The 23,438-nt window shown below is 46.0% G+C and overlaps 1 long non-coding RNA gene across 4 annotated transcripts in view; it reads right to left on the bottom strand.

The window, feature by feature from the left end:
* LOC309530830 overlaps positions 1 to 23,438 on the bottom strand; it is a 572,302-nt gene that overhangs the window by 300,587 nt on the left and 248,277 nt on the right. For 3 of the 4 annotated variants that reach the window (XR_014218920.1, XR_014218921.1, XR_014218922.1), the window contains exon 4: positions 9,033 to 9,074. This is a non-coding gene — a long non-coding RNA (uncharacterized lncRNA). Of the gene's footprint in view, positions 1 to 9,032; positions 9,075 to 9,929; positions 10,089 to 23,438 lie in introns of all 4 variants that reach the window. The other variant, XR_014218919.1, reaches the window with a different exon arrangement.

Here is a 23,438-nt window from a genome sequence, read left to right on the forward strand (position 1 = left end):
AATTTGAGAGCCTGAATTCCACCGCTGCTAGTTGCCATTGAAAACCTTGTTCTCCCTCTGTTTGTCTAATCATCTTCTAAACCCCATGGAAAGGGACACCACAGAACGTAATAAATGGAAAAAGAAGTACATTTTTCCATAGTTTGGGTGACCTGGAACTATGGAACATTCCTTTGCAGGCAGAGAAACGTTCTCCACCAGCAGTCTTAATAAAAACTCAGACACAACAACCCAAGCATTAGAAAACAATATATAATGCAAGTACCATATTTTTTTATGGGGGGGTATATAATGCATTGATGTGACTACTGGGGGCAGAGCAGAAGAAAACACAGTATAGAAAAGAATCCTCAAGTTTCATACATATTTATTTTTGGAATGAGCTTTGAGTTGAAACACCCCACCCCCGCACATACAAAAACAACGGAGAAATTAGGCCAGATGGTCCTTCTCTCATTCTGTCATAACTTATGTTCTTGGCCACTGCTGAAATTAAAGATAAGTCAGAGACCAAAATATCTCCATCCTTTCCTAATTGCTCAACAGTGATGCATCTGGCTTAAAATGCCCCTCTCCAATTCCCAGTAATTACTGGATTTAACCTTATGTCCTCCTGCCCAAACACATCCATCGTTGCAGTTCTGCCATGAACTATTTTTTACCACCTGCAACTCAAGGAATGCTTCTGCCACATAGCTGAACAAAGCCTAAGCAAGCAGCAACCATGCTGCTGTCGCTTCAGAAACAAAGATTTGGCATGGACCCCATTTCAGACTTGGAATTATAGAGCACCCTCATGCCAAGTCTGAGGCGGTGCACAAACATCACTTGCCTTTAAATTTTGGCCATGCAGAACAGAACACCCCCCTCAACCTTAGAAACAATTCCAAAGTTAGAGTAAAAAGTCACTGGCAAGGAGGATGTTGCAGTCATTGTGAACCTGCTAGATTACACATGGGAAGTTGAAAGATAATCCAACCCCACAGTTCTCAAGGCAGTGTATTTGGGACTCACTGGAGAATTACCAAAGGCAACTGCTGCAATTTGCTGAAAAAACTAGTGCTGTGCCAGAACCTCTCCTCCAATTTCTGAGAAGGTTTATTCACCCATGAAAAAGATTTTTCCTTTGTTGCCTCTTTTTCAAAGTATGTTAAAATTTACTTTTATTGTTGGTCTGTGCAGGTTTGGAATTAATTTATCATTATGAAATGGGTGTGGCTGTGTGGTTTTGGTTTTCTTGCCATTAACCATTTGCACTCTGCAGTCTCCCCAACTGCCAGCACTTCCTGATCTCAAAAAGCCCCATGGGAAATTAGTCAATGGCCTTTTTGAGATGAGGAGGGACATGGCAAGGGGTGGTATCTGCAATATATCGAATACTACTCCAAGACACTGCAGACTCCCTCACCAATTGGAGCATGACATAGGATACAAAATAAACCCCATCCAGTGGTCAAAATATGGTCTAAATCACCATTTAAATCCATCTCAGCCAAAAGAAGAGAACTTACCCTGAAATTTATCTATAAATGGTATCTAACATCACGGAAGCTGGTGCTGATACATACAAGGACCTCATCCAAATGCTGGAGAGGCTGCACCTCCATAGACACATACCTCCACATGTGGTGGAAATGTCCCAAAGTTCAATCCTTTTGGATGTCAGTGCTACAAGAAATATCCAAAATAACAAAACAGGTAATAGAAGCAAGTCCAGAACTATCCATATTAAATGTTTTCCAGGACAACACACATGACATGACAAGGTGCTCAGAAGTCTCTTACTTAGCAGCCAGAAACTTAACTAGACACTGGAAGGACCTATCAGGAGTGGACATAGAACACTGGCGCCAAAATGTATGGGAAACCGCCCTATTAGAAAAGCTAACCAACAAACTTAAACTAGCACAGGGACAAGCAACAGAGGATGCCTTCACTCCGGTGTGGCTCCCCTTTATCACACATACAGCACAATAAGACAGTGACCTATCCCCCACCAAAGCATATAAATTAATAGAGCTAATCTGACACAACAACACACACACATACATACAAACCACACTGCAACCAACTGAATGCAACCAATCAAGCTCTGGACCCCCTAATATCTCGCTATGTCAATACAAACAAATGTACAAATAAAGGACCTACCACATGATGCAAATGAACCCTACACTAACACTATGCAATAGAACGAGATAACATTACTGTCAGAGCTGCTACCAGGTCCCAGCTCACATAGGACCACGCCACACAGCGTCCACTTTAAAAGAGTCTTTATTGAGTTACAGGTTTCATTTCCGAACTGCAGCGTGCAGCTCTACACCTTCTGCTCTAGGTCGGCGAAGACCCGTCTGAGTCCCCGCCTCTTGCACACCAGCTTAATACCCTAGCCTTGCTCCACCTCCTTCGCCTCTCCCTACGTCTCTGGGTCCTTCTGCCCCCCTGGGCCTCCTCCCTTCTACTCTCCTCTGACGCTGACCCCCCTGATCCTTCTGCCTCCTTGCGGCGGGCTTTAGGACCTGGCTCACTCTCCGGGCTGCTTACTGCTCCAGCTTCCGCTGCATTTGAACTTGGCGCGCGCGCCCAACTCTCTACTTTCCTCTTAACCGTTGCCTCGCTCTCTGAGGAGGGCGTGACCACCCCTGACTCGTGCCCTCCCTCCTGCTGACAGCCTCCGGAACCCGATGCCTGGCTACCTTCCTCCCTGCTGCTCTCAGTGTTGAGCGTGGGTCCCGACTTCCAGCTGCTGCCGCCCTCAGTTATTAGCGTGGGTCCCGACTTCCAGCTGCTGCTCTCTGAATCTCCTCTGTTCCCTTCCTCCTGGGGTGTCCCCCCGGATCCCCCCCTTGCTCTGCTCACTGGGGCTCCCTTTTGGGAGTCCTCTGACTCACTGCTTAGGCTTGGAGATCTCGGGTCGTCATCATCACTCATTCTCCCTTCGGCTTCCTCCCCCTCGCTCTCTGTTTCCACCCTTCTCTGCGTCTCTGCTTCTGAACCCCTGACATCCATCCCCCCCTCGAAGCCCCCCCTTCCCCCCTCCCCGCTGTCAGGTGTGGGTGCTGGGCGCTCCATCATCATGGGAGGGAATGCTGGATACAGGTCGCTCCCCGTGGGTGGCCGCCAACTGAAGACCTCCGAGTCTTCCCCCTCGCGGTCGTCGACGTTGACTTGTTGCTCTTCCATCTCTGTACCGCCGTGCTCGAACCCGAGGTCCTCCCCGAACACGTCCATGTCAGTCTCTGCGTCGGTCGCTCGACCTGGCATCTCCAGCCACTTCCTGCGCCATCGCTCCTCCGGTCGATCGTCCCACCAATACGAGTTGCCTGATGCCGAACCTGCCGGTGAACCTTCTGGGGAACGGGCGCTCCGTGCGGGTTCCCCTTCTGAGTCGAATCCATGGAACGTGCTGGAAGAAAGTGTGGGTGTGAACAACCAGTCGTCGAAGAAGCTCGCTGGCATGGGTTTGTGTGGGAAGAGGGCATGAAACTCGTCCTTGAGCAGGGGTTCCTCCAAAGCGTAGTCTGGTACCCAGCTATTGGCGCTGGCCCGGGTGCCCTCTCTGGCTAAGAGGTATTCGACTCCCTCTTCCCCCCATCTGGAGTCCAAAATCTCCGTGACCTCGTTGATGTGGTCCTGGTGCTTCACCTCCCGCGTCTCCTTCCGTTCCCGGAGCGGACTTGGCGCCGTCCCTGGCTCCTGGAACCTGTGAGGTGCCTTGTAGGGAGTGAGCACCGACCTGTGGAACACCGGATGCATTCTGGAACCCTCCGGCAGCGCCAGTCGGAAGGCTACCGGGTTGATCTGCGCTTCGACTTGGTACGGACCGATCTGCTTGTGCCCCAACTTCTTCTTGGCAAGCGACCTGGTCGGCACTGCGTGGGCTGCCAACCAGACCCAGTCTCCCACTTGGATCACTTCGCCAACCCGCCTGTGCTTGTCAGCTTGCACCTTGTAGGCGTGCTTAGCTAGCTCCAGCTGCCGTCTGAGTTGATCGTGGACCGCCTGCAGCTCTGACGCGAACGCGTCCGCCGTCTGTGGTTCTCCTTCCCCCACTCTCTCCAGTCCCGGGAAGGTTCTGGGATTCCTCCCATTGTTGGCAAAGAACGGCGTCACTCCTGTGGACACGTGCTTCGTGTTGTTGTAAGCGAACTCGGCTAGCGGCAGGTAATCCACCCACGTCGCAGGCTGTTGATTGGCATAGCATCTCAGGTACTGCTGCATGATGGCATTGACCCTCTCTGCTTGCCCGTTGGTCTGCGGGTGTCTTGCTGATGCCAGATTGACCTTGACATTTAGAAAACCCATCAGCTTCTGCCAGAAAGACGAGATGAACTGGCGTCCGCGGTCGGACAGGATAGACCGTGGCAGGCCATGCACTTTGAACACGTGATCTATGAACAGTTTGGCGGTTTGTTCCGCCGTGGCCACCTTCGCACACGGAATGAAATGCGCCATCTTGGTGAACAAGTCCACCACCACTAGCACAGCTGTCTTGCCTCTCGAGTTGGGTAAATCCGTCACAAAGTCCAGGGCCACCCTCTCCCACGGTTCAAACGGTGTTTGCAGCGGTTCTAACAGTCCCGCCGGTGGTCTGTGTACCGGCTTGGCCCTCTGGCAGGTGTCGCACCTCGCGACGTAGTCCGCGACCTCTCCTCTCAGCCTGGGCCACCAGAAGTCTCTCGCGACTAATTCCATCGTTTTCTCTGTGCCAAAGTGACCGGCCGTGGGTGCGTCGTGCAACTGTTGCAGTACCTTGGCGCGAAGGTCGTCTCCTGGTACATAGACAGCCCCTTTGCGTAGGAGCAAGCCGTCCCGCACCTGGAACTCGTCCGTGGTAGCCGTGCCTCTGAGCAGTTCCGCCATCTTGTCTTGCGCGAATGAGTCGTCCCGCAATGCACGTCGCACCGCATCCAGGTCTACTGTAGCTGAGGCACACGCCCACGCCGTCGGTGCGAAGATGTGCATGGCCGCCGCTGGCGTCACCTCTTCTAGGTATTGCGGTTTTCGGGACAGTGCATCCGCCATGATGTTGGTGTCGCCTGGGACGTACTCTATTCGGAAATTGAAGTCAGCAAAGAACTCCGCCCAACGTATCTGCCTCTGGTTCAGGAACTGAGCCGTGCGCCAGTGCTCCAGATTCTTGTGGTCCGTGCAGACCTGCACCGTGTGCTCGGCGCCGATTAGGAAGTGCCTCCACGCCTTGAAAGCTGCATGAATGGCCAGCAACTCCCTGTCCCAGATGGTGTAGTTCTGCTCCGACTTGCTGAGCTTTCTGGAGTAGAACGCTCCCGGCCGCCACACCCCCTGCGGGTCTCGCTGCAGCAGGACCGCTCCCACGGCTCTGTCTGACGCGTCTGTCTCTACCCTCAACGGTTTACTGGGGTCGATATGCAGCAGTTGCTTCTCCGATGCGAAGAGATGCTTGAGCGCTTGAAAGGACTGTTCCGCCTGCTCCGTCCAGATGAATTTCTTTTTTTTGGAGCTGAGCGTGTCCGTAATTGCTGCCGTCTGCATCGCGAACCCCTTGATAAACTTGCGATAGAAGTTGGCGAAGCCGACAAACCGCTGGACCTCCTTCCGGTTGCGCGGGCTTTTCCAATCCAATACCGCACGAACCTTGGTGCTGTCCATGGCTATCCCCTTGTCCGACAACTTGTATCCCAGGAAATCCACCTCCGTCGTGTCGAACTGGCACTTCTCCAGCTTGGCGTACAGTCTATGTTGTTGCAACCTGCTGAGCACCTCCCTCACGTCTCGGTCGTGAGCTTGCTGCGAGTCAGAGAAAATCAGGATGTCATCCAGGAAGCAGACGCATGTCTTGTAGAGGAGTCCCTCCAACACGTGATGCATAAAAGCTTGAAAACAGTGAGAGCCATTTTGTAATCCAAAGGGCATAACTCTGTATTCGTAGGTGCCCAGCGGTGTGAACATGGCCGTCTTCCACTCATCGCCCTCCCGCATGCGGATGAGATTGTACGCCCCTCGCAGGTCCAACTTGGTGAACACGCGTCCCTTGCGCACCGTCGCGAGGAGGTCGTCAATCCTGGGCATGGGGTAATCAGACGGTTTGGTCATCTGGTTCAAAAGGCGGTAGTCCACAACCAGTCTTTTTTGGGGCGTGTCTTTCTTTTTCACGAAGAAAACGGGACTGCCCCCCACTGCCTTGGACTCTCTGATGAAGCCACGCTCCAGATTATGCTCGATGAACTGTTTGAGTTCCTGCATTTCATCTTCAGACATGGAGTATAGCCGCCCCTTCGGCAGCGTCGCCCCCGGTAGGAGGTCAATCTTGCAGTCATATGGCCGGTGAGGGGGTAGCTTGTCCGCCTCCTTCTCGCAGAAGACCTCCAAAAAGCTCGCGTATTTGTGGGGGACCGCTTGCAACGTTCCCAACTGCAGTTGTGATTCCTCCTCCTCTCCCTCCCGTCGGGGCAGGATGCAGTGTTCTGCGCAATAAGAGGAGCCGAAGATCAGTTGTCTCTGGTACCAAGCCAGTGTCGGACTGTGCCTGTCCAGCCAACTCATGCCCAACACAATGGGCGTGTCCGACAGTTGGGTGACATTAAAACTGATGACTTCCCTGTGGTTGCCAAGGCGCATCACCATCGGTGGCGTCTGCTTCACCACCTGCCCCCCTAGCAACTCTCTGCCATCCACTGTGACGACTTGCAGGGGCAGAGTGGCAGGCAATAGCTGTATAGCGTGCTGCTCCACAAAGCTCTGCGCTATAAAGTCTGCGTTGCTTCCAGAATCCACAGAAAGCGGCACTTCGATAGTGACGCCGTCGGGTAGCTGGAGAGATGCTGTGAGCTGCACTACTGGTTTGGGTGGGAGGGGATCCGTGGGTTGCAAGATTGCTGGGGACTGCTTCACAGATGCGTCTGGCTGGGCCCCAGTGCCTCCGTCTCCAGCCAGACATTGTCGTTTCCCTGCTGTGGTTCTCCTTGCTGCGTTGCTGCAGTCACCATTGCTGAGGCTGCAGTGTGCTTGTGGAGCCTCCGGGGACACTCCTTCGCCAAATGGCCTGGATCCTCGCAGATGTAACACTTCCTGTTCCCTCTAGGAGGCTTCGCTTTCACTGCTGCCGGTGCTAGGGCTCTGGCTGCTGACTGAGCCCTTGCACCTCCAACCTCCATCGGTTCCCCTCCCCCTCCTGGCGGAGGTGTGGATTGCGCACGCGCTGCTTCCCTCGGAACGAAAGAGAAACTTCTCGCTGCTTCGCGCCCTCCACGTCCTTCATCTCTGCACCATGGACGTTCTTCCAGCCTCACCCCCACAGTTAGCGCCCTTTGGACCACCTCCTGCGTGCTTCGGGGCCTCTCCCCCCTTGCAATTTCATCCTTAACCGCTGAACTTAGACCCTCCCAGAAGAGGTCTCTGACAGGGGGCGAATCCCGATCCCATTCTAAAGCACTGACCAGCGCAAAAAATCGGGCGTGATACTGCCGGACGCTCGCCCTCCCTTGTTTTAGTCCATGAATCTCCCGTCTGGCAAGATCCACATCAATAGTAGACAAAAAACACGCATCCATCGCTTTGATAAAGGCATCTGCATTCTGAAGCGCCGGATCTTTATCCCTCCACAAATTGCGCAGCCAGGCTTTGGCATCCCCATGCAAATGGGACAATATGAACCCCACCTTCTCTTCCTCATCTCTAAAGTCTTTTGCCAGCAGTTGCAGTGCGCACATTACGTCTGCTCTAAAATTAGGGTACTGTTGCAAAGTCCCATCGAAGTGAGCCACAAGCCCTCCTGCTCTCCGTGCCAATCCCACGCCCTCCGGTCTGGGTCCCGGTTGCCCTTGCTTAACAAGCATTTCAAACCTGGCGTGTAGGTCTCTGTAGGCGGCTGTAGTCTCCTCCTCCCGTTTCCTGGAAGCCAATACCTCTGAGGACAACTGGGTCACTGCCTCTTGCAGCGCGGAGATCCTCTGTTCTTCCGTCATCTTGCTAACCTTTGTGAGCTCGCTTACAGACACCCCTCCTCCTCCCCTAGCGGCTTCTGCTCCCGCTGCGAGGTTTCAGGTTTCTGAAGCTTTGAAGAGACGGGTCTTACTGTCAGAGCTGCTACCAGGTCCCAGCTCACATAGGACCACGCCACACAGCGTCCACTTTAAAAGAGTCTTTATTGAGTTACAGGTTTCATTTCCGAACTGCAGCGTGCAGCTCTACACCTTCTGCTCTAGGTCGGCGAAGACCCGTCTGAGTCCCCGCCTCTTGCACACCAGCTTAATACCCTAGCCTTGCTCCACCTCCTTCGCCTCTCCCTACGTCTCTGGGTCCTTCTGCCCCCCTGGGCCTCCTCCCTTCTACTCTCCTCTGACGCTGACCCCCCTGATCCTTCTGCCTCCTTGCGGCGGGCTTTAGGACCTGGCTCACTCTCCGGGCTGCTTACTGCTCCAGCTTCCGCTGCATTTGAACTTGGCGCGCGCGCCCAACTCTCTACTTTCCTCTTAACCGTTGCCTCGCTCTCTGAGGAGGGCGTGACCACCCCTGACTCGTGCCCTCCCTCCTGCTGACAGCCTCCGGAACCCGATGCCTGGCTACCTTCCTCCCTGCTGCTCTCAGTGTTGAGCGTGGGTCCCGACTTCCAGCTGCTGCCGCCCTCAGTTATTAGCGTGGGTCCCGACTTCCAGCTGCTGCTCTCTGAATCTCCTCTGTTCCCTTCCTCCTGGGGTGTCCCCCCGGATCCCCCCCTTGCTCTGCTCACTGGGGCTCCCTTTTGGGAGTCCTCTGACTCACTGCTTAGGCTTGGAGATCTCGGGTCGTCATCATCACTCATTCTCCCTTCGGCTTCCTCCCCCTCGCTCTCTGTTTCCACCCTTCTCTGCGTCTCTGCTTCTGAACCCCTGACAATTACCCTCCATCTCCCTCCCTCCCTCTTTCTCCCCCAACCACATAGCAATAGTGTTTCTTACTGAACATAAACAAACCGTGAAAAAGACTGACTCGAAAATGGAGACACAATGTTTGTTTTGTAACACAATAAAACATTTAATAATTTTTTAAAGCCCCATGGGAGCAGTTACCTTGTGGTGGTCTTCCTCTGGACAGTGCCAAAATCTGCAGTCCTGTAAGAAATGGAAGATATGCCACTTGAGAACAATAATATATTCCAGAAGCCTCAGTGTTGTATTGTATTGCACCTTTGTATGCAAACTACCTTAGCTGAGGCCAGTTCTCAGGACCACCAGTTTCTTTACCATTGTATTTACTTTTCCCCATGGTAGCATCAGACCACATTGAACATCTTCACCATAAGAAAAACTTGCTTGTTTTCAGCATCATTATCAACTACATTAGTATGCTTACAGATCCTTCTTATCATGGCAAATGAATCAGATAATGTACTCATGCACCATACGTCTGTAATCATGAGCATTGTGGTCAGCCTTTGGTTAATCCAATCTATTGGTAAATTCAGTGCTTTTTTTCTGGGGGGAAGCAGGGCTACGCATACCCCTAAACATTTTGTGACTCTCAGTTTGGCCTCATTGAGGGGCAATATTTCAATACGAGTAGGAAAACGAGAGCACTCTTAGACATTTTTTTTTTTTAAAAAAAGCACTTGAGTAAATTGACCTTTCAAATTGCACAGAACTCTTCTGGTATGAACAAGAGTGTGCATGCAATGAACTTGTCATGAACTCTTGAATTACCAGGAGCGGCTGGGGGTAGGGGTGTCACTGGAGAACTGGCCTCCTGGCAGCAGCATCACTGCCAGGTACTGGGATGGCAAGGCAACAAGATGGCAGTTTGTGCACACCAGCAGGTGTCAATCTGCCCCTCTCCCTTGTGAACCTGGACCACCCAATTTCACTGCCATCCTGCTTCGTCTCCTGACCATCCTGGCACGTAGCAGAAATGGTGGTACCAGAACAGCAGGTCTGTGGCAGCACTCCTCCATGCTTGCTGCCCCTGCTTACCACATATTATCTGCTGGAGATGAATTTATTTCAATGGATTTGTTTTCATAACATTAATGAAGTGCAATTGTTGTCAGTAGTCATTCTGAAGTCTGCCTCCACTTTTTATTTTTATTTTTTCCATTTTGTACATTTTGGCGACCTTCACTTATACCATTCCTGTGCAAAAAAACCCAAAAGGTTACATTAAAATTGTCTTTCTTGCCATGTTCTTTTGGCTATGGCAATAATTCTGGCCAGAAATCATATGCCTTGTACTGTGTCAGTGGGTTATTTTCTCGCTGTTATTATTATCATTATCATGATTGTCATCATTATTTGTGAATCTGTCATTTGGCAGCCCTTCTCTCCAGGTGTCTAATTGCCATCTCCATCAGTGGAATGATTTGTCAGCCACAGCCTGGTTTCCTTGGCCATAGCATTGTGGAGCCTCTCCAGAGGAGCATTAACAGGATGGAGAAAGGAGGTCATCAGCTAGTATATCTACAGTATGACTGCCTCTTTGTTTCAAAGAGAGAATTGTTAAGAAAAGTATTTCTATCTCTCCACATGCCATCCAGAATGCTACTAAAACCGGCAGCCTTCTGGCTTCCATGCATACATAATACGAGCTTCATGCCAGAACACAGGGTATTTGGCAACCAAATACTATAATGACATATCCATGGCTATGTACTAATGGGCTTAGTAATGCATTAGAGCTCTCAGAATATCACGGGCTTTCTTGTGGATATACTGATCCATAATCAGAGATGAACAAAATTCACAAGTTTCCACATGCAGTTTAAAACCCCACATCAACAAAGAACAGGTACCATTGTTCTTGATAACAATGAAGAATGTGTAGCAAATTACCAGTGTAGAAATGAAAGTTTAACAATAACCCAGTTGGTAATTATAAAATAGGAAGGAATAAAAACTCCGCAGGTGTTTGATCATGAACCTATTTTTTAAAAAATAAAAAACTAGCATGTATATCTATTCATCAAAGTGCTGGGTTTTTACAAACAAAGCTTTGAATGACAAGTGAGTTTTCAAACCATGCTTCAGGCATTCCTTTAAAGAAAGTAAATAGGCAACCTTACTTTATTAAATAATTTGAGAAAATAGCAATTAAAGGCACCAATAGTTCATGTATTTGTCAATATCAGTTTAACAAAACAAGTTTGCTCAAGCAAACTGTTTCTAAATTTCTATCTGAAGTTTACATAGGGAAGGAATGGTGTCTGCATCTAGCATGGACAGGCAAAAAACAGGGTCCCAGATGGCCCACCATGGCTAATTCTGGCATCATCAGAAGAGACGAAGAGCCTGGCGGGCAAGACCCATCTAGTCCACCATCCTGTCCTCACAGCAGTCAACCACATGCCTTTGGGAAACCCTCAGTCACCACCTGAGTGCAATAGTGCTTTCCTCATGTTTGATTCGCACTCAGAGCTTCTCCACACTTCCGCTTGTGCCATGTCTAGAAAGCCCAGGTCCGAGAGGTTTTCCATTTGACCTGTGCTTTCTAGGCATGGGGTTGAGCAGTTTCCACCTTGCCCTGCTCCTTTCCAAGAGAAATCTCGTGATTCAGCAGTAGATTGGAAAAAATGGCAATCTGGGTAAAACCTGAATTGTCATTTGCTATGACTGAGCGCTAAAGAGAGGTTTTCCATGAGGGAAAGCGCAGGACAAGAGGAAGTATGGATAAGACCTCACTGGTATTTAGAGGTTTACTCAGGGGTCAGCAACCTTTTTCAGCTGTGGGCCAGTCCACTGTCCCTCAGACCTTGTGAGGGGCCGGACATTTTTTTTTTTTTGGGGGGGGGAATGAACGAATTCCTATGCCCCACAAATAATCCAGAGATGCATTTAAAATAAAAGCACACATTCTACTCATGTAAAAACACTAGGCAGGCCCCCAAAATAACCCAGAGATGCATTTTAAATAAAAGGACACATTCTGCTCATGTAAAAACATGCTGATTCCCGGACCATCCACGGGCCAGATTTAGAAGGTGATTGGGCCGGATCCGGCCCCTGGGCCTTAGGTTGCCTACCCCTGATCTCTGACAGTAAGGCAGAACACTGATATTGGGGTTGGTAGCCTACCTTTTTAAAGCTAATGAAGTTGGTGACCCTCTCTCTATCTTATGGGAGCAAATGCCACAGTTTAACTATATGCTGTGTGAATTAGTACTTTCTTGTATCTGTCCTGATGAACATTCAGCTTCATTGGAGCTCCCCAAGGTCTAGTATTATATGAGAGGGAGGGGATAGTGGTGCCAAACTATGGAATATTTTGCCATGGACAATGTGACTGGTCCCTTTCAGGCCCCAACTAAAAGTCTTTCTGCCTGAGTCTGTTTTTCACAGCAATGGCTGCTCACCCTTTCACGGGTGGGTGATGGCTGCCTCCCCCTTGCTCTTAGCCACCATCCCTGAGAGGTCAGAGCTCATGTGGCCAGCCGGCTATCTGGCAATTTCCCCGGCCAGCCAGTCTGCTGGGTGTGATTGCCTGCCAAAACCTGTAGTTTAAATGGGCCAATCAGAGGCCCTTATTGCCAGGCGTTGTCTGCTTTCATGCCCAGCCAGCCAAGCAATGCATTTAAGCTGGCTGCACTGGACGCCAATGCATTTTTTCTTTTTATTTTAATTTCATGTTATTTTTAATTGTCACTAGTGCTGCTCAATGTCCTGGTGTGTGTGTTTTGAAGCAGGGTACCCATCAGATGGTGTTGGGCGCCAACTCCCATCAGCCCCGGACAGAATGGCCAATGATCAGGGATGAGGGATGTAGTTCAGCAACATGCATGGCAGCATTTCTATTCACTGCTCCAGGTTTAAAGAATGTCACTAAACAACTTTGTGAAATATATTTACATTCCACCTTAAATTCTTGGAACAACAGGAAAGCTTTTGAGATTATTTTTCCACGTCTAGTCACATGGAAACTTTGTGTGAGACTTGCACAAGAGCAAATCTGCTGTAAAAGCTATTCATTCCAACAAGGGAAGAATGGGCACTGAAAGTTTTGAAAACTATTCATTCCAACGGGAGAGAAGTGGTCAGTGAAAGTTGCTTGCGGATTGAGGCCAATGTCACAGCAGTCGTGACTTCATGTACTGAAGCTGTCTTAGCATCCTCTTTGTGCATAAAATGAAGCTTTCTACACTCCTGCCTTTCAATCCTAGATTTAATTGGCAATTCAACCCTACTGAAGCCAATGTAACACCTTTGAAGTAGGCATTATGCCATTCTGACAGATGGGCAGGAGTATAGATGTGAAGTAAGCCAGAGAACAGTATGTTCAGAAGGGCTGGATTTCCATCCAGAAATATTGAAAGGGCAGTCTGTGCAGATTGTCACTGCTTTGTGACAAGAAAATGTTCCATTTCTACTTCGTATTCAATGTAGATTAACCCCGAGAAATAGATTTTAAAGTCCTATTAGGTGAGCATTTGGCTTTCTGAAATCTTGATTACAGGAGATGTCATCCTACCTCCACTCTTGCTCAAGGCTCAGGGGAAATACATCCAATATATTTCCTAAAAGCATCTGAGCTTCCTGCCAAAAGTCCATGACTGACCTTCCATACACTTCCACATCACTGAAGTCTGTTAAAACAAACGTCACCTGCATTTTACACTACTGTGTAGTCAATTAAATCTGTTACACAAACTGAATGGGATGAAATATCACCTCGGCTGATTATCACTAAATAGTTCACAAATTAGCACAGAACTGCAAATGAGAAAATAACAGCGTCTCTTGGAGGAAAACATATGCTTCCTGTTACATGGTGAAATAGTTAATGTACATTGAATGCCATCTGCTGACTAATGTAAAGTATTAACAAAGGCAAATAATCCTGATAGTTGTGCTTGTTAAATGGCTCAACAACTTAATTCAACAGAATTTTGGACAACTACTGGGATCAAGTCCAACACGACCACCAACACCCTTTATTTTCATTTTTCTGAAGCTAAACTTTGGCATGTAAGCCAATTAGAAGTGATTAAAAGGGTAACTTATTTAGGGTTAAGTTGCATATTAAACAGAATGCTTTAATGTGGATGAAATCAACAGGAAATGACCAAGGAATGAAACATCATCTATTTCAATTAAAATGAATCAGCTATGAATTTAGTGCTTGGAAATCCTATAAGTATATCATAACTTCTTACTGCTGTTGAATTTTTTAAAAGCTGTGCTGCTGAATCATGTCAGATTGCCATTGTTCAATACTCTAATATGAATTGCTTACATTATTACACACAATTGAGTCCAATTCTGTAGTAGTGATTGCATATTTTATAGCTAAGGATGGGGGAGAAATTCATTCACTTTGTATTTGAATGCAAAACTACTAAAAGCTTCCCAAACCAATATGAAAACCAAAATACAGCTCTCCTTTTAAATTCACACATCTCCAGTTCTCCAGTCAGAAAAAAAAGACATCAGCGAAAAATACTGTAAAAATAGTTACATCAGTGAAAATAATGGGGGGAAATGCATTCTTAGAAAATAGCTTACAAGATGTAGGGGCAACAGTGCATACAAATATTTTTATATTGTGCAATGCACAATTAGCAAGTGGAATAGTTCCACATGAATATGTGTACAAATTTTCATGTGAATCTTTTAAAAGAAAAATTTGCAGAGGTATGCAGAAATAGGGCAAACCAAATTTAAGATTGGAAAAATGAGAAACTGAAATGGACAAAGGCTCTTAACACTGGAAATCACCTACTGAGGTTTTAAAGCAGGGCCTTTCTCACTGCTACATGACCAAGATATGACTGCCTCATGCTATGTCAGATCAAATACACTTGGAGCTCTACCACCAGCAGCATTCATTCAGAGTCACTCTGCAAATTATGGAAAGAACTGTTATACCCTGTGCACATGCATGATGTTCCAGGCAACATGTGAGATTCAAACACATACCTTCCCCCCCATCTTTCGCATACTGTATGTAAACACCATGCAGAGCCATGTAGTGCTTATAGCTCTTTGTACTATGAATGTGCCATGTTGCATCAATTTGCATCTCTCACATGTTCTGTAGAACACCACAGGTAAAAATGGGCATCCACTCCTTCCTTTTAAGGAATTTCAGTGGTTCTAGATGTTTAGGGAAGAGCACAGGTAGGGATAATAGTGATAACCATTTCAAAGTGTTGGTGCTGATCTTTAAAGCACTAAGTGGCTTTGCCCCTGTACCTGAAGGAGCGTCTCTACCCCCATCTTCCAGCCCAGACACTGAGATCCAGCTTGGAGGGCCTTCTGGTTCCTCCCTCACTGTGCGAAGTGAAGTTACAGGGAACCAGGCAGAGGGCTTTTTTGGTAATTGCACCTGCCCTGTGGAACACCCTCCCATCAGATGTCAAACAGATAAACAGCTATTTTTAAAATACATCTGAAGGCAGCCCTCTTCAGGGAACTTTAGTGTGCGATGTTGCATTGTGCTTTTATGTTTTGTTGGGAGCTGTCCAAAGTGGCTGGGGCAAGCCAGTCAAATGGGTGGCATATAAATAATATATTATTATTATTATTATTATTATTTCTGTTATTATTTCTCAACAGCATCATCCTCTATATTGTCTGTGAACATAATGGCTCAGTTTCTAACTATCACAAAGCTAATAGCCTGAAACATCCATTATGAAATTATCAACCTTTTTTAAAAGGTCAGTTATTCTAGTGCCCGATATCTCTTCCTATAACAATGATCTTCACAATTTAAGTATGACATACTTTCCCATTAAACTGCCAATATTTCTTTTCTACAATAGTACCCTTCAACATCAGTTCCACAGCAGAGTTATATATGCAAGATCTGTTGTCGGTTCTGTTTATTTTACCTAGCAGCAGACTGGGCCAATGGGCTCCATAGGCCAAACTCAACTCCCCTCTTGCCATTACCTGGTAGCAAGGATCTGCTTCACACACAATTGTGAATATGACTGAGACAAAAGATCTCATCCATAGGTCTCATGGTCTGGAGCAATCTCATTTGTTTCAATACTTGACTGGGAAAGGTTTATAAGTCATGGGCTGCAGGACTGCCAACTCTCTCATTTAGAGGAGAAAACAGACAGTGCTAAGGTTGCTCTTTTAGACTTAAAAAATATGCCCCATCCTTCATAACCTTCACTGAGATTCTTATATATATGAATAAAATAAAAATGTTAATGGCAATTAGTCCAAAAGCTGAGCTTAGTAGCTCAAAACAAAGCATCTCCCAATTCAGTACTTTGGCAAGCTTGCAATATATTCAAGCAAAAAAGAAAGCGTGAAAAAAAGCTACAACTAATTAGCAGATTCCTATTACAGTATTGTCACAATCAGAAACAGATTTGAGCCATAACTGAAGCTCTCATGGAAGGTCTGCAAATTATTGGCAGATATTCTGCTGGATGTCACCCATGTCATCCCACTGTGTGATCCCAAATGAACAAACCAGCTAATCTATGCCACCACTACCTGGCTCCTATTTAGCATTTATTTAACACAACAATGTGTGCAGTGTTAAACAGAGCACTGAACTAGCATAGTGCTGTTCCCTGTCTTGTGGGGGTTAGCAACCCTAGCAACCAGCATTTATATTTGCTTATTTAGTGGTCAGCAATCTATCCCAACAGTAAACCTACCAAAATACACCCCAGTATTTAATAGTTAGTCAAATAGTAGGTGCATTGGGAACTAAGAAAAAGAATGAAAGCAAGACTTCAATACAGCCAAATTCTGGGAGGTATTTATTCTCTAAATATAGGTCTAGATGACATTTGGCATTTTTTTATGCTCTCCAGTAGTACAGCCGATATAAACACTGGAACTGGTTTAAAGGTTGCAAAGCCTTTTCAAATATTTGAAAATTTAATTTAATTAATATGAATGAAAACACTCATCCAAAATACCCACTGAGAGATGAAATTGGCATTTTCAGTTGTTTCTCTTTGTATTTGGCTGTACTGGTGCCTGGGAATAAAGTTGGTTTAATCAGACATAGAGAAGCTCTGGCCATTTAATAAAACAGAATTTGCATTTATTTGAAACCTGCCTCTAAGGTTGCCCCCCCCCTCACCACCACCACCACCACCTGCAGGCAGATACTTCACTGGTATAAATCTGAAGTGTGTGTTTGTGTGGGCTTCACCTGAGTTAGTCATAAAAAGTCCTACTGATGTTAAATCTGGCCCTAAGAGCTGATATATACTGGAATGGACAACATCTGAGAGCTACTCCCAAATACATTTTCAAAAGCTTCAAAGTCTTAAGACTCCATGGACTTTGCTAGCATTTCCTACTTTGAAGTAAACTGCAGGTGGTCCTGCTCTCAGCAAACTGCTCCAACTGCTGTAGAAAAGAAAGACACTTGCTGAAAAGGAATATTCCTTATTCCTCTTTTTATTTTCATTACTATTCCTCCTTAGCGAATCTTTTTTGCATAAATCTTGGCAATTTAAGGACTCTAGGAAATATGAAAGCATATAGAATTACTTAGGGAGGTTTCTTCTCATTTTTATGTGTTACATGTCTATCTCAGTTTCTCTACGCAACACAGTGCTACTTAACAACAGCCCTGGGCAGGTTAGATTGTAAGAATGTTGATGTGCCCAATGCTATCCTAGATCATCAGGAATCTGAACTTGGGTTTTCCAGATCTAGACCACTGATTCTAGCCATTGTACCACACTAGCGGATTTATTCAAATGTGTTCAAGTGAAATTTAAGTTTTGGTTTGAAGCCCTTGCTCTCTTTTGAGATTCATTCCCTTTGATTATCCCCAGCTGGAAAACAATATAATATACTGCTGTGGTGGGGACTGCAGGGCCTGCTCCCTCTGCAAAAGTGTTACCAGCTGGCCTAGGGGGCAAGGCTCAGGCCCTCACACTTCAGGGCAGGACAATGGGCCAGAGGTCCAGGGCTCCACTCAACAGAATGAGCATGACAGAACCTAAACACAGATGATCTGGCTTACCTCATTTTGAAGTAAGTGATGTAATATGCATTACCATAGAGAGAGACCTCCCAACCACCAAATTACATCATTAAGACCAGACTCCAAAATGACCTAACTGTCCCACTGGGTTCATAGCAGAAGTTAACTCTGAGCTGGGAATTCCTGATTCAGTCTCTTAGCCGCTATGCTACACCAGAGTTGAAGCTGCTTATGAGGCAGGTTTGGGCTCCTTGCTGTGTTTTCTGCCAAACCAAATTGATTGCCTGTCAGCCCATAATTCTTCCACTTTGTTTGTTTACTGTATGTATATAGGTCCCCCAAAAATGCATGTTCTTGGGTGGCTCACAAAAAGACACAATACAATATTAAAATACAAGAACAAAACAAAAGCACCACAAAACTTTGAGTATTCTTTCGAGCTAAGCTACTGAGCATCTTGTACGAATTAGAGTAAGAGAATTAGCCATCTATTTTCTGGAAAGTGATGGTAAACTGAACATGTATTTTCTGGATTGACATTGTTGGTAATAATAACTAACAGCATGAGGCAGGGGCGGGCTTTGCTATTTAAGCAGAGTTTGACATCAGAGGAGGAACAAATTGTGCCAGAAACATATTTGTTAAGTTATAGTACATGGGTGACACTTGTTGATATACGATTTCTCACTCCAGAGATCTCCTAAAAAAATAAAATTAACTGACTTTTAAAAAGTTGATAATCAGTTCTTCCTCCTTTTCCATTCTTTCTGCCAAACTGGAACAGCCACACAAAAAAACCCACGCACAAATAAGAACTGCACATCTTAGTTTCCAGACAGTGCTCTCGCTTCTATAGGATTAAAGTGATTGTGTTTGTAAATCTGTCATTATAGTCCCATTCCAAAACTCCATGGGCATTTTGAGACATACACAGAGCTCCTGCTGTGGCTGCCACATCCTAGGAAGATATCTAAGGTAGTGGCTTCTGGCTATTAAGCGTTGCATTTAGTTGCTCAAAGGAAACCATGTAATGAGTTGGTTGTTGGTCGACAAGCATTGGTCTTAAGGCAACGCCAGAAGCAGGTCAGCAGATACCAGGGTTAGAACAAGGATGACAAATGATTCTAACATTCCAGGTGCTCAGCAATAACAAGCCCATGTTTGCTATTTTTATTGTCAGAGAAATCAATTTAACTTGTTAATTGGATGAAATATTTGAGCGAAACTCTACAGAATTGAAGATAAACCCCAGGCACGGCCATTCATTTTCTAAAGATAGACCAGCTACAAGCATGCAAGTAATCTCAGGGGACGTTTAATTAATCTTGTTGATAAAAACATGAAAATGATGAATGATTCTGGCTTCAAACATACCACTAAACAAGGTATTTTAAGAGCTTTTAGGCTCAGAGCTCTGAGTAATTTACCTGCTCTGAACTCTGAGGAAATGAAGCACAGTCTATGTCAGGTGAGTGACTGTACCTTCATTAATCACACTGCTCAATACCTACTTTTCGGTGGTAACCTCTGGCTACCAGCCAACACTAAACCTGGCTGCACTATATTAATGGGAAAGAAAATGCCAAACAGGAGATTATTTTGCCAACTCATTCGTGAAAGCACTGCTCAATTTCAGGGCTGCAATTCTAATATTGTAAGTATGGAGTTCCAAGTCTTTTTGTTTGCTTGTTGTGTTTTCTTGTACTAAAAGGGGATTTTACATTTTAAGCCCATTAAATGAAAGCACAGTGTCAGACCTCAAGCTGAAAATATTCTTTCAATTTTAATCTATAAATTTGTCTGGACTCTACAAATGAGCAAAATCCTGGCTAATGCTAGGAATATACTCGACCAGTTTCATCCCTATGCATTTAGAGAGTGAAGCAATGCCACTTTGGTTGTTACTTTCCATTAATTGCACAGGAAAGTGAATTCCAGACAATCAGCTGGGCATAAATGTTCCATTGAAAGAATAGTGGCCTCCACCTGAGTCACCAGAACTTTGCCCTAGATTTATAGTGGGAGTCTTAGGGCTGGGTACCCAGTGGCGGAGGAACCCACTCCGGCACCCAGCGTGGGACGCCGAGGGGCAGGGCAAACCACCCAGTGATGCCCATGCGGTTGTCCATATGGATGGCGTGCAAGAGCAGCAGCCTGTACGGATGCTGCGAGAGCGGTGCCCATATGGACTGTGCGCGCCCTCGGCCACTCTACAGCTGGGGGGAGGCAAGGGCCATCTTGTCACACACATCCCAGAGTGGCACCCAGGATGGACTGCCCCCTCCACTTCGTACACCCCTGCGGGTACCAAATGTGGCACTCAGGCTTCTCCTCAAGCCATAGCTCCTTCCTAGATCATACCAGCCGTGTTATGCATTGTCCTTGAGTGCTGAATGGAAAGGTGTGTGTCTGTAGAAACCTCTGGCTTGTGCGTGGCTAGAATGCAGCCTTCTGTAGAAAGGTAATAAATAATAATAATAATAATAATAATAATAATAATAATAATAATAATAATAATTTTTTATTTATACCCCCACCCTTCCCTGTTCAGGAAACCAGGCTCAGGGAGGCTAACAACAAATTTAAAAGAGTAACATCCACTGTTTTTCCCAGTTCTTCCCACCACTAAGACCCCCATGAGGGAATGCAGTCGTAGGGTTGAAAAAAGATTCTTCACCCCCAGCTCTTGACATTCAGGTCGGGAAAGGGGTCAGCTAGCAATAATTTCCGTTAGACTGAAAGCATAGGTCAAATCTCCTTGGTTAGATCATCAAAGGGTAATCATAGCACCAAAAAGAGAGAGAATTAATTAATCAGTAGATCTATACCAGCTTACTCTCAGTGCCATCATGGCATGGAAAGTCCAAAACAGTTTGCTGCCTGAGGCAGAAGAGCAAATTATTCCTCCCTTCCCAAGCCAAGGTGGGCAGTACCCAACACAGGCACCTATTTGGGCCCCTAAGACAGAAAATTCCACAAGTCATTTTCCCTGTCCTGGCTGTAAAAATAAAATAAAAATGCAATGCTTCATTGAATAATTAGCCATTTGCCCCTCCTTTGTACCACCCAAAATCACTCTGCCTAAAGGCAGGGTCTGTCCGGCAACAAGGCGCAACTTCAAGGTATATGCTCAAAGCCTCACTTGGCAGAATGAGCAGGATGACAATCCCCTATGAAGCAGGGTTCAGGGACCATATTTTGACGTAAGCGAAGAATGGTCCAAAGTTTAAAATAACCTAAATGCAAACAAAGTGATCAAGGGGATGGGGCAACTCCCCTATGAGGAAAGATTACAATGTCGGAGGCTTTTAAGTTTATCAAAAAGGCAAGAAAGGGGGGACACAATACAGTATAAAATTAGGCATCGCATGGAGAAAGAAAATATTTTCTCCATCTCTCATACTACTAGAATTTGGGGACACCCAGTGAGGCTGAACGTTGGAAGACTTGGAACTGAAAAGAAAGTACTTCTACACACACCACATAGTTAAACCATGGAATCCCTCTCACAAGAAGCAGTGATGGCCCCCAACGTGGATGGCTTTAAAAGAGAACTAGACCAATTCAGGAAGGGTAAGGCTATCATTACCTACCAAGCACGAGGGCTATATTCTACATCCAGTGCGGGAGGCAATGTGACTCTGAATACAAGTTGCTGGGAAATGGAAGTGTGGAGATACCTGTTGTGCTCAGGTTTGGCTTGCTAGTTTTTCCTGGGCATCTGGGTCTCATAATCGTGAGTTTATCTCTTTGCTACTTTTCCACAAAGGTGCTCAAAATGGCTCACAGCATACCAAATGTAAAATACATATTCAAAAACATATTAAGAACAATTAGAAAAAAGACTGTCAAATAAATGAAGAACAAATCCATACAAAAGCAGTCGAATACGCTAACCTGATTTAACAGCTTGAAACTAAAAAGGAGAGAGTGGCTAGTCACTGTGAGAAGAGTGCTGGACTAGAAGGGTCTTTGGCCTGATTCAGAAGTCACTTTCTTACATTCTAACTGCAGCCCTGCTTACAACAGCAGAGGACAATCTGATTAAGGCAGTATTCCTGTGTTCACTTCCCTGGGAGTAAGTCCAGTTGAACTCAGCAGGGCTTTCTTCTGAGTGGTCATGCATAGGATTGTTCTGTCAAGCTTTTTTCCTCTACAAAAGAGAGGGAAAATGTCTCTGTTCCAGCCCAACTGAGAGACCAAGGTAGGGATGCTTGAGTAAACAGTCATATGCTACGGCTTTTTTCCTCTGGAGGAAATAAAAAAATAAATAAACCTCTGTCTGCCAGCAGGTTTTGAAAATGTAAAGGACATGACATTACAAATTGACTTCATTCCCACCAGAACTTACAACTGTCCAAGAAACCCATGCTAACAAAAGTGAAGCCATGTTTGCGTGAGCAGTTGCATGTTTTTGTTTAACAATGAATCAATAGGATTTAACATCTACCTTTTCATTGGGAATTAATATAATTTGTATCTGCTTGTATGACAAGGCCGTCACAATAACGGAGGTGACCAAAATATTGTGCCACCTGTGACGAACGCACACTCACACCATTTCCTCTTTCTCCTCCCCACTGACCTCTCTGATCAGCTCTTCCTCTAGGCAAGTGTAGAAGGACATTTAAACAGCTTTTTCCATCACAGCAAAGAGACGACAGCTGAGTCCAGCACCATTCCAGATCTCATCACACAGCATCTCATTCTGAAGAAGGATGTGGACATCACTCCAAGGAGTGCATCATTGCAGACTGAGATCGCAGATGGTGCCAGAATCAATTATGTAGGAGAAAACTGCTGCTGTTGCTTTGCCATGGCATGACAATGTTTCCCACTGATTTTCAAAACATTGCTCCCCAAGGCAGCAATGTGGCAAGGCAGTGATGGTACATTTTCCCCACTGCAGTAAAGCATTGACCACAGCACTCCTAATCAGTGGCCAACAGCAGAGAAAGGCTTGCAATGGAGCTGGCACTCCTAGGCAGTGGGAGTGGTGGATGGCAGATGGCAGCAGTGGGTGGCTGGGTGGGTGAGTGCAGACTCACTTCACCGCGTATCCCAATCCACCACACACTTTGTTTCCTGGTAGAGCTAGCATTATATGACACTTAGTGGGCATTATCTAAGCTTTCAGTCAATGCTAAGCAGCCATGTGCTTACTTACATATCTTAATCACTTAATCACATTTTAGCCCCTGATAAAATACTAGTGGTGCTTGCCTTTGTTTGTGTTAATGCAACCCCCAAATGTATTCTTATGATTATTGCAATGCATGGCAAGTGGGGGGGGGCTCACTCAAGTTAACATCCAGCAGTGAGGTACTCATGTTCCTCCAGCTATATGCATAGGATTTCTTTTTTTTTTTTTAATGTAGCTGCCATGCATGGGAAAAGGTACTTATAAAGAAGTTTTCCATTTCAGTGACATCAGTATATAAAGAACAGTAATTTCAGTAATCCTTAATTAATATTAGCATGGTTTGAGCAGAGGCAACACATATCAGCTGCTTTCCTTTTCCAAGTATCTACTTGCATAAAGTGAGCATTTATGAGTCTTCTGTTTGGCTAACTTCCCA

Source organism: Podarcis vaucheri (assembly GCF_965113315.1).
Source record: "Podarcis vaucheri genome assembly, chromosome: 4".
Classification (NCBI taxonomy): domain Eukaryota; kingdom Metazoa; phylum Chordata; class Lepidosauria; order Squamata; family Lacertidae; genus Podarcis; species Podarcis vaucheri.